The sequence below is a fragment of the Buteo buteo genome, chromosome 10 (assembly GCF_964188355.1).
Source record: "Buteo buteo chromosome 10, bButBut1.hap1.1, whole genome shotgun sequence".
Classification (NCBI taxonomy): domain Eukaryota; kingdom Metazoa; phylum Chordata; class Aves; order Accipitriformes; family Accipitridae; genus Buteo; species Buteo buteo.
In genome coordinates, this window is record NC_134180.1 from 19,222,526 (window position 1) to 19,237,197 (window position 14,672).

The window sequence follows — 14,672 nt, forward strand, 5'->3', positions numbered from 1 at the left end:
CGTTTTACTGGACAAACCCACTGCTACGTCTTGTCTTTTTTCTGTCCTATCGACTAGTTTTCCCTTTAATAGCTCTGTTTGGTGTAAAACTCCATTTGCTTTCCACCAAGTCCTCTCTTGGGAGCATCTTGATTAACTGCCTAACTAGGGAAACAGAATCGGGTCCTAAGTTACGAAAAACCCAACCCCAAAGTGTTGCTCATTTTCATTTTAACTGTATTTCCTGTAGTCACATTGGTTATGTTATGAAGCGGCCATCATACCCTGACACAATATAACAAGACAAAATTGAAGCATTATTTTTTAATCTCTTTTATTGCTCATCTTGTGCCAACTTGATAAAGATATTGAAAGTGGGAGGAAGGGAGTATGCATTTCTAAAGATAGGCTTATAACTTCAAAATGATAGTCTCCAAAAATACAGAGCTGATCTATGGAAAAACAAGTAAAATAACAAACTATACTGCATCTCAGTTGTTAAACTGTTGCTGTCAGCCAATGTAATTCCCGCCAGCTAACAATAAAAATGTTTTGACATGCAATCTTGTACACACTTTAATGAAAGTTACCTAACAGGAATTTTCAACCATGGAAATATTTCTTTTTCTGCTCCCTTAGAATCATGAAAATTTTGATGTTATGCAAGTGCCGTTGTAAAGGGCACCCTGTCAATGACAGCAGTCACCAGAGCAACTCTGTAAATTGCAGTGTACAGAACAGTCATGTACAATACAACTGTTATATTTCATAATAAAAACCAGCTTATCACCAAGGACAGATGGCTTTAGTTTCTTACAGAAAATACTGTCAGACCAGACAGTGCTTGTAATTTGAAATTTAGGGTCTCCCAGTTGCCTTTGGCTAGTTAAGCTCCATTCAGGCTCCAGCCTGAGCAGAAGAGGTGAAAGTTTGGGTAATTACAGAGCTAATGGGTGTCCAGCGTGTGCTTAGCCCCACAGACATCAACAGCATCCAGGACAAGCAGAGTCTGACACAGCGATTGCATCCACAGCTCCTCTGTTCCCAGCTCCAGAAGGCAACTGAGACCACAGCAGCCTTCACGGTTGCTCCAGCCACATTTGCAAAGCAGCTGGACTATGCACAGGAGCTCTGCTGATCCAGGCTCTCCACCATGCTCCTGCTTTCACAAGTCATGCAGGGATGTGGTTTCATCTCTGAGTGGAAGAGATCTGTAAATGATTTGAAGGTTCAGAGTTCAGGGCTGGTTTGGAAAAACACCCGTTGGGCTGCGATGCCCGTGGAGAAACCACCTGGTTAGATGGGGTGTCTCTGGGTATTTCTGGCATTTCACCTCCTGACTGAAGTCAGGAATACTCAAAGAAAGTATAAAATTAAAGACACTTCCAAACTTGGAAACCAGTTTCCTAATGTTTAGTCAAAGGCAGAAGTCAGTTCTTGTTTTACCCACCCATCCCTCTTTGGACTAGAAAATAGTGCAGTTTCCTTTAAAATATCAGATAAGCAGCATAAATAGCTGCCCAAGAATCAGAGACATGACTAATTCCTATTCATTAGACATGTGCAACATAACTACTTGTTTCACTACTTGTTAATTACAGTGAGATGCCTCCAGCTCTGTCACTTGCGTCCAGGTCTGCTTCCACAATGTCTCCTTTGAATAAATCTGTGTCGTCATTCTGCAGACTTGTACCAATGAGAGGAAACAGGAAAGGCTGTGTGCCATGGGCATGCCTCTCTGCCTCTGCAGCTCTGGTTCCTAGGCCTTGAAGAAGGGAAGATGGGCTCCAGGGGGTAAGGTACAGCTGCTAATTTTGTTACTGGCATAACATCTTTCGCCTGAGGTACAATTTCCCAGGTGGCTTTCCTAAACCATCAGATTGCAAATACTTCTGGGGAGTTTTGTTATTCACCTCAGCAGTATATGTAAACACTACTTAATGGATGTCTTTAATGCTGTCTTCCTGCTTTCAGGATTTTCACTGGGTCACTGTGTTGATTTTAGAACTTTCCCTGGGGCTGCACACACTGTTGCCAGGCAGGCGAGGGCAGGGGAAACTGTGCCATTTCAGTTCAAGTTGATTACACCTTTTTGACTGAAACATGCTTTTTTTTTTAAAAAGAAAAAAAAAGAAAGCACTGTGTCACAAAAACTTAAACTTACCTTGTAAATGAATTGATTTTGAGGGTAAAGTCCCAAACAGGGTGGACTTTCTGTATATAGGAAAAAAAAAATTCTTCAGTGATTAAGGCCCTTGTGTGTGTGAGCCCTGTAGTCAGCAAAGCGCAGTGAGTTGTGAAATAATAGCCACTGAGCCTGAGAGGGAATCAAGCAGGGCAAGGATTTGAACCTGCTTTGCAGACTAGTTTCCCAATCATTGGTGCATGGTCTTAGTATACCCTGCTAGTGCCAATCTGTTTTGTAGAGCTAATTAGAAATTCAGTAAGTCAGGGAGAAAACACCTGTAAACCAGCAGTTATAGCAGCTGGGTGAGATAGGGACCAGTCACGCTTAAACCCTCGATTCAAGCTTCTCAGGGGAAAGACTTGTGCACAGGTATCTCCCATGCAATGAACCTAAGGGTGATGTTGTTCTCTGTTCAGCATGACATGGAGGCAAATTCAAATGCCTCAACTCTTTTTTGTGATGCAGACTTCTTTGTTTCCACCTACCCCAATGTAATGGAGACAAACAGAATTAAAAATGAGGACATCTATTTATAGTCTCATTTTTCCCTCCTGCTTTTAAATGCTCCACTGTGCATTCCACGATTGCCCTGAAAGGACTGATTTTGCTTAAGTTCAAAACTAAAGATGGTGGGAACTGAGAATGCCCCCAAAGTAATTGTATTAACAGAAAGTGGTGATGCAAGGTCAAGGGGAAGCGCAGGACCTGAGTGCTCAAAATACCATCAGCTATGTCATGAAAACAGATGTGCTCTGTTACTCCTTTCTGTGTATGGGGAATAGTCTCAAGATCAGGGTCTGCTCTGAACAGCTCAACAAAGATTTTTGTCTCATTCTTCTACTTTCTACATTGCAGAAGGGATCCTAGTGCTTTTTTTCCTGCCTGGTTTTCTGGTCACTGTGAAAAATTTTCAGAAGTTATTCTACAGAAATTCTGCCTGTTTTTTAAAAAAAAAAAAAAAAAAAAGGCATCCTCATCCTAACCTGCTGGAGGCACCAGGTGAGCCTGTGGAGAGTGACTTAACATGCCACACCAGCCCTGTGGCATGTAGGTTTGGCTTAGGGCAGACAGCAGTGGTGGGCTCCACTCTGTGCTGCCGTGACCCTCGACAGCAGCTCTCATACAGGAGGGAGTAGTGCTGAGAGGAGCAGCTCGGTATTGCCGGCTACCCGTCATCAGCAGTTCCTAATGTCAGTGTGACATGTTCAATGTCAGCTTTTTAGGTGATGGGCTGAGCTAAATGGTGGCAGTTTTCCTTTAACCTCAGGAGCACAAGGGGCAGGTGCACCTCCTGGGCTCCTACTTGCGGTAGTTCATCTGCATGACTCTGCGGGTAGCTCAACGAGCACCACAGGGGAAGGAAGCTAATATCAGTTTTTAGCAATAATTTTAAGTTACACTGTTTTAGGCTTGTGCCAGAGCTTAGTATTACTCTAATGAACACTGTGGAGGATGTATACACACATAAACTTGATTTACTAGGAAATCAAAAGATAACACACATTTACGGCCAATAATCAAAAATGTAACTGATTTATCTGTTGACAGAGAACCACTGTACAGGAATAGAGCTTCAGAAGAGTCCTACAGGTCAGCCAGTCCTGCCTCCAGCAACCCAGCTCAAGCCCTCTTTTGACTATAGTGTTATGCCCTGCCTAACTTGCTGTGGCCTTAGGGAGACTGTGCACATTGCCCCACAGCCACACTTCTGTGTTGACTTGAAGCAGCGGGACCATGTGCTGTTGTGCTGGGCTTTGTTCCACAGAGGTAAGCTCTCTATTTAAACCATATGTTGAATTATAACCGTGTAAGTAGGAGGAAAACTAAAACATATTTCACTGGGTTCTAGAAAAGCTCTGAATGGATGTCATTTTTATCAAGGTTTTATGTGCCCTATCCAAAAACCAAACAATTGTGCTGCACCATCAGATTTAAAGTGAGCAGTTGTATTACATGTCTAGAGGTGACTACATCAATGGCAGTGTGCACAGTTTGTAGCCCCTGTCTCACGATTCAAGGCTGATGCTCAGAGATGAGTTTCTGGGTGGTAGAGAAGGATTGCTAGGATTAGAGCTGGACATCTGATTTTCAGAAGTTTGATGGGCTATTTCTAGTGAGTTTTAAAGCTGCTGAGGATGAACTCCTGTGATTCAGGTAGCAGCAATACAAAGTGCTCCTATGTTTTTCTGATGCACCCAAAGTTAATGTGAATTTTGCAAGCTGCTTTTGCTGGTGGGATCAGGGCTGACATTCTCCCAAAATGCCTGTTTGCAGTTGTACCTCTCTTCTGTTTATTAGGTGGGGTTCATGGCTAGAAACCTGAACTAAGCAGTGTAAGTGTGGTGTGTCAGTGCTGGGCCGGAGTGCAAAGGATGTCTGTCCTTGGCTCGCACCTGTAATACTGTACCTGGCCTTGATTACATTACTGAAGCTCTGTGGGACATAGTTTGCTCTTGGAGAATGGGAATCAGTGCTATTTTCCTATCACAGAGCAGTACTACAACGAGCTAGTAGCTCAAGTGGATTATATGTTTGAAAATGTACTAAACTGCTCAGCAAGCTCCACTAGCTAATTGGTTTTTGAACCTGAGTTTATCTAGCGCCACTAACTAAATTCCAAGTGCAGTGGATCAATTTTCTGGTCCTTCTTTAACTTTGCAAGTATGTGGAAAGGAACTTACATCTAATATATGCGCCAAGCTTGGCAGCACTTTCATCAGGAAGGGAACAGTCAGGATTTCTGCCAATTTGGGCTGAAATAATTGTGGAAGAAATTGTGAGATTTCTGCTGTCTTCAAATCAGGAATGCAGTTTAGCCAAAGTTTGTACTCGAACCTGATTTTAATTCAAATCTTAGCTTCACATATACTGCAATTTTGACTTTTCCTAATTAAAAAGTACAGGTAAAGCAATACAGAAACAGGAAGAAAAGGCCTAGTTTGCAGAAAAAAGTGCCCTGATGCTAGAGAAGTGAGGGAGCCTGACAGGCTAACTCATGGTGTTGGTTCTTGCTCAGCTACAGTGAAAGCAGATTAAGGATAAATCACTCAGTGAGCAAATGTCTTGTTTTCTCTGTGACTCCACCTCTTTTGGGCATCCTGCCCTGTCCCCACCCCTTGCACTTGTCTGCATGTCTTAATGGCAGGATTCATGCAGCTGGTAATTTATGTGTCTGAGAGAGAAGATTTACACAGAACCTTCCCTTCAGTTATTCAGAAAATTTGAGATACAGTATGTATGTATGTGATTTGTTAGGTCCCAAACTCCAACTTAAAAATCACAACTGTCTTAAGGGCTGGCCTCAAGTGAGAGAAACGTTAAAAGGAATAATTTCAACTAGAAGTCAGTGCTTAGGTCCTCACTTTACCCCTAGTTACAAAAGTTTGTCTTCAAAATAAATACAATGCCTATTGTAACATAAGCACACAGTCATTTGGCTTCGACAGGCAGTTTGATATTCTGCTCTAGAAGACAGACGGAGCTGATCCAGTTACTGAAACCTACTTGATTCAGTCGGTGTCTCATGTCATAAACACGAATTGTTAATTTCATATTACTCATAACAGGCGCACTGTGAATGTTTGCAGAGTTTATAGGATATCAGTTACAAATGTGATTATACCAGCCATTCCTCAGGACTGACACCAGTTTCAAATTAGAAGCTGACAGGCCTCACCTGCTCCTGAGTTCACTGATAGGTCACCTTCTTGTCATTTTGGCTGTCCCCCCATCAAAATGACATCTGTGTTCATAAAGGGACAGCGAGGGACTCGAAGTTGTTAGAATTGTTGAAGAATAAGAATAAGGTGTCATCTACTCCAATAATGTAGTGCTCAACTTTGGCCTTTCAGATGGCTTGATGCTTGCAGCACCTGACAATGTTTCCAGATACAAGAATAGCTAGATCAGAGACTCAGCAGTTGTTCCCTCTTCTACCCATGGATGCTAGGCATTCAGCTCAGCGCTCGCCACAGGGCATAGGCAATCCCAGAGACTTGAGCAAAGAGCTTGTAAATGCCTTTACTTTTCTACATATAGGGACGGACATTAGCATAAATAAACATTCCTTTCAGAGGCAGTTGTTACACATCCCTATTTTTAAACAAACAATGTGTGAAAGACAAAAGGTAAATATTGCTCAACAAACAACTGGGTAAAATAATGTTAAACTTTTTCAATGTGTTGGACATTTCCATTAATTTGTTTACAAGCCATTTATGTAGACGCAATTTTATCTAGAAATGGCCTGACTCTTGAGAACCTATTTCTTCATAATAGCAGGTTCTTCATACTCATTGAGTTGAGCTAGGTCAGTCCAATTCCTATATCCTGACAGGTCTCAAAACTAGTAAAATGGGCATGCATCTTCAAATACAGACTTTGGGATTAGCTCTTATTTCTGTCATTAAACAAACAGAAATGTCAGATCCAAACAATGTCAGACTTTGCAGGTTAAAGATTTGGGCTCCCCTAGATTTCAAGTCATCTAATATACGTGTGCCACTTATGGAACAGCTGTACAGCTGTCTTCTTAAGGCTTAGGTTTTACAGGAAATTAAGTAAATGTGTGTATATAATCCCCTTGAAGTTGCCTGGCCCATTACTGCTGTGTGTGGAGAGGAAGGTCTCTCAGTTGTGGGATGTTACAAGCTCATGTACGCAAGGCCGGTGGGAAAAGCGCACAGACATATTCATGAGAGGGTAGGCAAGGATAAACAAGATGTTGAATTACACTTGGCCAAATGAAGGGCTCAGAGCAGCCAAGGAAAATCTTTTTGGTTTTCCCTCACAAAAGTAGACCTTTGTTTTTGTCTTAGGCACTGTGGCTAGCAGAGCTGTAAGGACATTCAGTTATCATAGTTGCCATCATTCTCTGAAATCTGTCCTTGATTTTATTTTCTGCTCCAGGAAATATTATAGTATTGTCATTTTATCTATATTAAAAAAACCTAAGGCCAGATTCCTCATGGTGTAAACAAGCATGACTTCAGGAAAGCAATGCTGATTCACGCCATCCGAGTGTCTGATTCTTAATATAAAAGGGAACATGTTACAAGCGAGTAAACAGAAGCAAATATTTGTTACAGAAACACGTCATCAACATAGCCTCCTCCCCCCCCCAAGATTCAGCGGGAAAAAAAATAGCTAAGGTAGATTTACAGAAGCCACCACTTTTTTTTTTTAATGATTTGGATATTGATCATTTTTAATCTTCTTCTCAGAACAACCAGCAGATCTATTATAGCTTGAGCCAGCCACGAAAATCGGGTCTGTTCTTTAACCTGCACCAATTCACTTGAACATATTTTATATCTCCAGGGATTCAGCCACGAAGTCCATTAGAGCATCAGATGCTGTGAGGTCAAATCAATTGTCCATACTGCAGACAAGGTAACCATCATTTACTGTAATTCTCCCCCGTCATGGTAGAGGAGAGGAAAGGTTAAAAGCTGTATTACCACGAGGCTGTCTCATCTGTCTTTCAGTATATTAGTAATACCTAAACATTGCTTAAAGAACTCAATGTACAATCTTAAATCTGCGTTAAACTGGATTTAATGGTTAGATTGCCAAATCAACAAATTTGCTAATGATTTTTTCTTCAGGGAGGAGCAGAAAAAATACCACTTTTAAAAGAAAAAGTGAAAAACTTTAAATATATTGTCACGTCCAACACAACACATCCAAAGCTAAACTGAACCTTCATCTTGGGAGGACCTGAATGACTGATATTTATCTTTCCCTGTACATAGATATATTTACCTATGAAGTAATTTGCTGTCCTCTCTTTAAGTTGGAGATGCTACGACAGTCCAAAAACAAAAGAGGAAGTAAATTCAGGATGTATATTTTGCACTGTAAATCAAGTCCTTACGTATTTGCACTCTAGGATGGGCAATAATAATTGACTGAAGCAATCACTGCTATGGGAAAACAAACGTCCTGGTGGTGTCGCATCTGAAGGTCAAGCCTGATGACATAGTAAGCACCTGAACTCTCACTGACTCCTGGGGAGGCAGTGGATGCAGAGTACCTCCTAGAGCTTGCCTGGCAAGGACAGATTTACACAGCTACTGCGGCTGGGGATGAGGATGCTTTTTTGCTCCCACCTCCCTCCATTGGGTCTGCAAAGTCATTTACTTCCATTACAGTGCCATGCCATCTCTCTGACTCCTGCGCTCCGTGCGTTAACTGCATGAAACCAGAGAGAAAATGCGGTTCTGTGCCATGGACTGCATATTCCTCCTGCTCTGAACAATTGCAGTGTGACCCTGATTAGTGTAACATGAGCTGATGTGCATGTAGGGGAACTGTGACCACTCCTGCCATGCATGTGAGAGCTATGACACCATGGCCCGGTCCTTGTAGGACTCCTCTGTTTAAGTGGGAAGCGATAATGAAGCTCAGATTTATTCACTTGACTTGCCTGTTTGCCTTTTCTAGGTTAATCTTTTCTCTTTCCCTGGATTTCTTTAATCCTGAGTTGTTTTCATTAGGAAATTGATTGAATGAAGTAGCTATTGAGATTTTCCATATTCCAGAATCTTTTCACAGCCGTAGAAGTTAGTAAATTTTTGTGTGTGTGTGTGTGTTTCAGAAGCTGAGCTGCTGAGCAAACATACACATGGATTTAAAATAGAGCCAAAGTTGTAAGTAATAGAAGATAGTCAAATAGTGTTATTCTAGCATAAGTGTCTCAAATATATATCTGCAGCTGTCATATATCCATGATATTCTTCTTGGGGGACAATGGGATGAATTTAGTGGGAGTGTAAGAGTCGGTGTAGGTTAAAGATTAATAAATATTTTAATTATGAAGCCTATTTTAAGGTTTTAGCTAGGGTTTAATGCCCAGCACAGTAAGTTCTAACTTCAGATAATGAGGGTATTCGGTAACCATAAAAAGAAACTAGTAAAAGTTTTGTGTGTGCTGAAGGAGAGTTAAATATGCTTTAGATTAGGTGTTACATACCATTCACTTAACTGCTTTGCCTCTTCTGTTCCCTCTTTTTATGATTTACCTTAACACAGGCTCTGTGTGGCTTCTTTTCCTCAGTTCGTTACCCATCACCTCTGAATTCATCCCTATGAGTGTCTATTCACAGGTCCTTTGCTTATCCTCACAGCAGTGCAGATGGCTTGTGTCATTAAATAAAAGTAATGCCACCACTATAAAAACATAGCGGGCAACTCTTTGCAAAAATCAAGCACTAAAAAATCTAAATCTTTTTCACTTTAATATAGAAATTCAGAAATAAATAAGGGGAATGTAAAGCTAAGAAAGAAATAAATTCAGCCAAGTCTGGAAAGAAATGAAGGGTTAAAAAGATGCTTTCCTTCATAATAGCACAAAATTAAGACTGCATGCAGCTTGCATGCTCTGTTGCTTTCCTTGTTCAGGAGTACCTCTCGGATAGCTTGCAGCTTAGTAGTGCCCTCTCTGCTGGTACATAGTCTGCAGTGTTAATTCAGAGAATGGTCCACTGGGTTATTTAATTGAAACTGGAATCTCAAAAAAGATCAGACAAGCTTTGCTGTTATTTGGCTTCAATGGGTATCACAGCGCTGACTGAAAGAGCACTGAACTTAATAGAAAGGATTTGGATCTGGAAAAACGCTTACTGAAATCAATGAGAGAAAGCTTTACCTCCAACAGTTAACACTTCATTCTGGCTGTGTTCTCAATAGATACAAACATTGGCTCTGTAATGCCTAGTCATTTTTTTAAGATCAATACGACAAACCTAAATTGTGCAACGGATATGTATTTACTATCTGCTGTGTTAGCATTAGAAGTCAGATCAGACTTTTGAAAAATAAGTATTTGATTTTATAATAATTCCACCCTGTGCAGCAAAAAAATGAATTTTTAGGGAAATCTCTTTAACCAGGAAAATCACTAAGGAATTCCTCAAGAGTTATGTATAGCTCTTAGTTGACAGACTTCCTTAAAGAACTCCTTTTTCTATGTCTACAGTAATTAAAATAAAAGTTGTTCTTTGAGTATTTGCCATTGGCAAGATGTATTTAGTTTAATTTTCTCCAAATGCTACAGTTATGGGGAAGTAGTTAGGTCTTGTGAACATGAGAGAGATCCAGATTCTCTGAATTTGCTGTAAGGTGATATATTCAAGCAGACCTTTCTTATTCTCCTGGTCACTCTGAGGGAGCGTAGTAATTGCCTGCTTGTTGCGTCAGTAGTCAGTGTCCTGGAAGCCGAGTTAATGGCATGACATATGTGGCATTACAGAGAACATCAGTGCGGGGCTTTAGGGATAAAATTCTCCTATAAATAACCAAAAAAGGCAGTCCTGATTACAAAAACTGGTGACATTAGACAGAACTGCTCTGAAAACACACATGAAAAAAGCAGAAGAGAAGTGCGTTTGTAAGCAAGTCTTAACCTGGGTGCAACTTGGGTTGTGTCACAGCATGACTGTTTCACATTAAAGATGAAACACAAAAGCTCTAGCAGGATGTTACCAACATAATCTTTTCTTTTGAAAAGTAACTTGCTGTGTTAAAACTGCAACAATTATTAATGAAAGACATCTTATATCTATATAAAAATGTTTCTTACAGTGCTATAGGCCACCAGAGAAGAATGTATGGCCCCTTCTTCTTTCCTTCTTTTTTTTTAAACAGCAATAAATAGGGTGAAAATTAGTAACTGTAGATTACCTGGAGTTTCTTGGCATTTACAGATAATTTCAAACTAACATAGAAAGTTTTGGAGGTTCTCTTTACTTAAGTATGCACCTCCACAGAATGCATTTTTAGTGAGTCAGTTTTGCCTTGTGCTGAATTCCCTCCTACTTGCCCCAGTCTACAATATATCATCCTCCAATATGTCACTGGGAAGTCTTATTTATAACAGATTATCCAGTAGTGTTTTCTGTTTGAATCTCTTGACTTGGTGCTCTCTGATGTCCAAACTGAGTGGATCACAGAAGAAAGTTGGGGCCCTCAAGCTTTCATAAGGCTATTTAAGCCTTTTGAGTCTGAAATAATGGATGAAAAATATAAAAAATTCAAATTGGATATACAGTTTTAATTTCTGCTGAATTCCTGATGTTCAAAGCATGAAAAAGGCACTGGTGTTTGTGACCAGATGAAGATGAAGAACAACTAGCTTAAAAAGAACACACATACAACCCAAACCTGAGTGATGAATTAAACCTTTGGTATTTGCTTTGGGATTGGATTTTGGGCTGAAATGTGTTGTACAAGTTCTTCAAAAGCTGAGGGGAAGGCACAGCAACCAGTGAGGGAAGGTTCTTACTTTACACAGACCCATCTGTCCTGCTTATGAATTTGTTATTAGCTGCCTTGGATGATGATTAGAAGATCAATGTATATTTGTCCAAACCAGCAAAATGGTGAGAAAATGTATCAAACTATCCTGAAAGATCTTCCATTTTTCTACAAGTTCAGTTTAAACCAATTTGTCAGATCCATTCAAAGACAAAATTTACCAAGCTTTTGAAAAACAGAAAAGCAGTAGAAATATTTCCATCAATTAGAAGAAAAAATCCATTTGATTTGTCCTCAGTATCCTCACTTCCAGCTCTGAGTTCAGTGTTAATATAATCCACCGCTGAATGGAAATTTGAATGAGAAATTTGCTTTAAACAAAACTAATTTATTTTCATTACTGAAACTGAGGAAAATGCAAGCTATGTGACAGGGATTTTTTTTGTAAAAAAAATTTAAAACATAGGAAAAAACAAGGAAATGAGGTGGGGTTTAAATATATTTTTTAACTAGGCAAGATATCCCTTTAAGCACAGCATGGGATATAACATTAATCTTATTTGTCTGTAGTCTAAAAAAATGTATGTATTTCCTCATAGTCAGGACTTTGCTACATTACCTCATTTTTACCCACAGAAGCCAAACTGCTAGATTTTTGGAGACTGCTGGCAATAAATTTTTTCTCTGACAATTAGTTCATTACTAATCTTGACCATCTCTCCAATGAACTCATGAAGAACTTTAATATTGAAAAGCACCTCGTAAATAATTTACAGTAAACCTGAACGAATATTGAGCATTTCTAAATATGACCTCCCTTTGCAGGATTTGCCTCTCTTTTAGCTTTTCTTCCTAACCTTTGCTACAATTATCTTTAAATCTCCATGAAAGAAGCCAAAGAAATGGGAACTCAGGTTTCTAGTAATATTAGTTGTCTTACTAATGGTTATTCTATAGCTTGTCCTTTTTTTTCCACTTCCTCTTACCTGGTCCTTTCATAACTTAGATAGTCAGACAGACTCTTAAATACCCTTTGGTTGGAGCCAAGGGGTCTTACAAATGTAATTTATACAGTAGCTGATGATTTAAATGGCAACTTCCCCAAATCTTGTGCTTTTTAAAGATTTAAATCTGTCTGGATCTCATTAATGAAAGTTCTTGACTACAGGAGAAACTCTCTCCTCTTTTTTTTTTGGAAAACTATTCATTTATTCATGAGATTCAGCTCTTCTTTTCAAAAAATACTTTGGAATCATGGTTTTATCTGTTGTTTTTTGTCCAGTGGACTCAGCCAAGACCTTGCCAGTGGTGATGTAGGATGATGTCAGTGGGGAGACTTCATGATGACCACACTGTCAAGACAAACAGTGCAAACAGTGCATAACACAGGAATTCCAGGGAACAGTGGATTTATCTTAACACTCAGACTGAGAAACTTCTAAGCATCTATTTAAAAAAAAAAAGAAAAAGTTAAAAGAGGCAGCTGCATATTAGGGCCAAACTTCTGCCCATGCATAGATCTTTGTTACTTTTCTGCTACTTTGCTACTCCATTCTGACTGTATGGAAATTAGAACATGACAACTTTGCCTTAGCCATAATATCTAAGAAATCCTATGAGAATGAAGGGTGAAACCAGCTTGCCTCCATTTGGGAACAGCTGAGGCTATCTGATGGTAAACAGCTTGTGTGTTAATTTGTGGATAAAGCTATCCTGATCCAGATTGTCAAGTTGTTTATTAGTGGGGTCATAACTTGAGGAGAGATAAGGTTTCACTCATCTACTCCCTGCATAAATTTCAGCAGTTATTACTTGTTGAAGATTCTAAATGAGAATTGACTCGTACTAGTGGCTAAGTCTCATTTTTCAAAAAGAAGGTGACAATGCCTCTGTGAAAGATTCTATAGGAGGGACAGGTTTATTTTATTTATTATAATTTTGTGAAATACACCAGTGTCTACTCCTTTTCTTTTGAATTTGGCATAAGGATAGCTGAGAAGTCTGGGGTAAAGCAAGATTGGTGGTGCTTCTTTTTGTCTCATCCTGCTCTGTTTTGCAAAGATTATACAGGTATGCTCAAGGAGCTCCTATTGATATTTCAGGTCTTTCAAGGCATTGCTGACTACACCAGATATTGTTGACATAGGCATCTCTTTTGGAAGGAGATAGATTTTCTTTTAAGGTGTTTTACTTTTTTAATGGAGAGAAGTGCTGGGAAACTGCTTCTTCAACCTGAAGGGTCTAACAAGTTTCAAGCCAGATTCCACTTGCTTCCCCTCCTTGTTATGTTCAATGTATTATAACTGCATTGGAAGTGTTCAGAAAGAAGGCATAGCTCACTATAATAACTTCAAACTTAGCTCACTGCTTCTGATTCATATACCTGCTGGTTCGGAAATGAAGAATGAGTGATGTCTTATTTTTCAGCTAAGTATTAGAATTAGACATGGTTTCTGCCTTGTTTCTACTTCTAGTCTTCTTGGGTGTGTGAAGGAGAGAATGAGAACAAGACAAAGACATCTATAAAGAGAAGTGGAATATTTCTTTGTTACCAGAACAGAGATTATTTCCTCTTTCTAGGTGTGCATTTTTCAGTGGCTTAGTTGATGCCATTATCCCTTACTTTCCAAATTTTTTAGCTCTCCAAGAACAGGGAGACATCATTAGAGATACTCTCCTCTATTCTCCACTAGTACACAGAAAAGCTTCTACTGTGGAGTTGCAAGGTTTGCACTTGCATTTGCCCTTTCTCATCCTCCACCTCTGAGATAAGCAGTTCCATTTTCTGGTTGCTATGTTGTCACAAGGCCACAGGGAACGTGCTGTCCAAGAAAAACAAATTGGTTATTCTAACAATGATCAGCAGGAGTCCAAGTAAAGGATCTTTTAACAATTTCTTAAAGAAAGGACTTTGTTTTGTGTAACAGATACAAACCCAAACTTACTTAAATGTTACTGAGTTTTGTATACATGACGAAAAGGGACATCATCTTGCAAGTGAAGAAAAATGCTTTTGTATCCAGTTCAGTTACAGCAGAGACTTCAGATTCCTGCTGAAGAATAGAAAGAGTCAGATGCCCTGCAGTACTGTAACAGTTACCAAACAATTTCCCATCTCCAGAGAACAGCAAGAAAGAACCCATTAGACTTGTCCTGGAAGGCTGAATGCCCTGTCAGCTGAATCATCACACCAGAATTATAATATTTTAAGAGGTATACTACACAGAACTATTTTGCATTAAAAAGATAT

General features: G+C 39.6%; 1 long non-coding RNA gene across 1 annotated transcript; it reads right to left on the reverse strand.

Moving 5' to 3' along the window:
- Positions 1-404: 404 nt before the first annotated feature.
- On the reverse strand, positions 405-14,445 carry LOC142035464 (uncharacterized). The gene is made up of 3 exons (XR_012651892.1): positions 14,368-14,445; positions 2,144-2,193; positions 405-1,190 (listed from the first exon to the last, which is right to left on the reverse strand). It is a non-coding gene; the product is annotated as an uncharacterized LOC142035464 (long non-coding RNA).
- Positions 14,446-14,672: the final 227 nt, after the last annotated feature.